This window comes from Cupressus sempervirens, chromosome 10 (genome assembly GCF_028749045.1).
Source record: "Cupressus sempervirens isolate cs-2001-9-10 chromosome 10, ASM2874904v1, whole genome shotgun sequence".
NCBI lineage: Eukaryota > Viridiplantae > Streptophyta > Pinopsida > Cupressales > Cupressaceae > Cupressus > Cupressus sempervirens.
This window is the reverse complement of record NC_143127.1, coordinates 239,542,516-239,545,056: the sequence shown is the minus strand read 5'-3', so window position 1 is coordinate 239,545,056 and position 2,541 is coordinate 239,542,516. Positions and strand designations below refer to the sequence as shown.

Below are 2,541 nucleotides of genomic sequence, written 5' to 3'. Positions count from 1 at the left end.
GCTTCTCTAGCCATTCATAGGCATTATCAAAATCTTACCTCATGAAACAATTTCAAAACAAAATTGTGTGGTCATCTGTTTGAAGGAAATGCCATGAGCATCCATCGCAAAAACTCCAACACCAACACCAACATCAATAGTTGAATTAAAGTTGGTCAAATCCATAATAAAATTCCTTTAGCCCATGTAATAAATACAAAATGACAAGTTCAAGGAGTCATACAACATGAAAAACTCTAGCAAAACAATTTTGCATTCCCCTCTTTTACTTTTTAACCATATATGATATCTTCTTTCTCTACATCATATGAATGTTATTTCTATACAATTTTGTAAATTTAAAAACATATTGCTCTAACATTTTTTATGTATCCATGCTATGCATTTTTTGATTTCACTTGCATCATTTTTCTATGTTCTATTAACATCTCCCATGCTTGAGTCTATGCTCTCCATCCTTCACTCATCCCCTTTTAACTTTACTATAACTACTCCACTTATTTCTACCATGAAATTATTTGAAATGATAAGTCCTCTCATGTTTGGGGTGTACTAAAAATCTAACATAATGATTCCACGTTCCTTTATTTCACAGTCTTCTCATATTTGGGGTGTGCTAAAACTCTAAAATAACAATTTCACATTCCTCTATTTCACTTTTTAACCATATATGATCTTTTCTTTCTATACATCATATAAATGTTATTTTTATACAATTTTTCAACTTAAAAACATATTGCTTTAAGGTTTTTGATGTATCCATGCTATGCACCTTTTTCTTTTACTTGCATGATTTTTCTTTGTTCTATTAATGTCTCCCACCATTAGCAAGTCTACTTCCATCCCCCTTTAACTTTACCATAACTACTCCACTTATGAATACCATGAATTCTTTTTAGATGATAAGTCCTCTTGTGTTTGGAGTGTGCTAAAAAGCTAGAAGTAGGCCGATTAAGAGAAGGAAAGATCCTCTAATGTTTGGAGTGTGCTAAAAAGCTGGAATTAGGCCAATTAAGAAAAGGTAAGACAAATCAAGACAAGGGTCCAATTGGATTCAAACCAGTGACCTCTTGATCTACAATCAAATGCTCTACCACTGAGCTATAAGCCCTTACTAAGCATTAGGTATACAAATATTTAGGAATAATATTCTTGATAAATATTTTACCAAGATTATTCCATTCTCAAATTCAAGATTTGAATAATTTTAAATTTGTAGACAACAAAAATTGAACATGTTTTTGTCCTACATAATATGTTTTGAATATACACTTCTTTAGAGAGATAAGATTTCCACAAACCATTAAAAATTTTGGTAATTGCTTTTGGTAAACACTTCTTACCCTTAGTTGATTGTCTATTTTTAATTTTTGAAAGAAAGCCTATCTTTTAAAATCTTATTTGTTTATCTATACACTAAGGAATGAGAGTTTTATTTTCTTTTTGAATGAGTATTTTTACTATTTTAGAATTTAATATCACATGTATCCACTTATATCAAATGTACAAGGGATATGTAGTGGGATTATGAATTTGTAAGGATAGAAATAAATCAAGATAACTTCTTGTTGTATAAAATTTATTTATTTTTATTTGTACATAAAAAATAATTTAATTATTTCTATCATTAAGTTTTTACTTGTACTTAAATTATTTTTTATTAAGTTGTTATAATTTTATTATGTAAATAGGTTTGGTTAGTTTTATTTAAAGATATTGTGGACATCTTTTAGTCAAATGATAATATATTATTGTAAACTTTAACATTCTTATTTCTAAAATATATATATATATATAATTTTACTTTAAGTATTTGAAATATTATATTGTCAAAGTATTCTAATCATAATCTTTTAGGTACTCTTTGACAATCTACCACTCCAATTAAGTTTTTTTCCATTTATTTTCTTTGTTTCAAGAAGTGCTCCACAATGGTATGGTATGTAATTAGTTTCAAAGTTGTTACCTAGAATGCAAATTGTGATGAATTTTTTTGAATTGTAGCACCATCCTTCCTTTACTTGGGCATGTATAATTCACCGAGTGTCCTCCTTGCCTCCCAACTCTAAACATTGGGCTAAAAACAAGGAGGTAATGTCAACAGTGGTTATGTATTCAGCCACCATGTACTCATCTCCCAACAAGAATTTCGTTGATTGAAAGAGCATTGGATGATTTTATTTAGCCAATCATTTGTAATCTTTCCCCAAAATGAAAGTTGGTGCTTATTTTTTTGTACAGTTGAAGTTATATTCTATTGAAATTCTACTCTTCATCGTGCCTCCATAACCAAAACTAAAGGAAGCTATAAGTTTTTTAAAACACCTCTACATCCATGATTGAATAAAATCATGAAGGCTTCCAACACCATGATCTCTCCCTTAACAAATTTGTCCACTAATCCTCCAAGTTGACTCCTTAAATATCCTCCACAAAACTATAATTATTGAGTGTGTTTATCCCTGACCATGTTGTCTACTCTATGAGTGTGAATGATTTTGAACTCCTTGGAGTATAACTTGGCTCTTATCAAATTGATAA

The 2,541-nt window shown here is 29.5% G+C and overlaps 1 non-coding gene across 1 annotated transcript; it reads right to left on the bottom strand.

The window, feature by feature from the left end:
• Nucleotides 1-1,039: 1,039 nt before the first annotated feature.
• TRNAY-GUA (transfer RNA tyrosine (anticodon GUA)) lies at nt 1,040-1,111 on the bottom strand. The gene has a single exon. It is a non-coding gene; the product is annotated as a tRNA-Tyr (tRNA).
• Nucleotides 1,112-2,541: the final 1,430 nt, after the last annotated feature.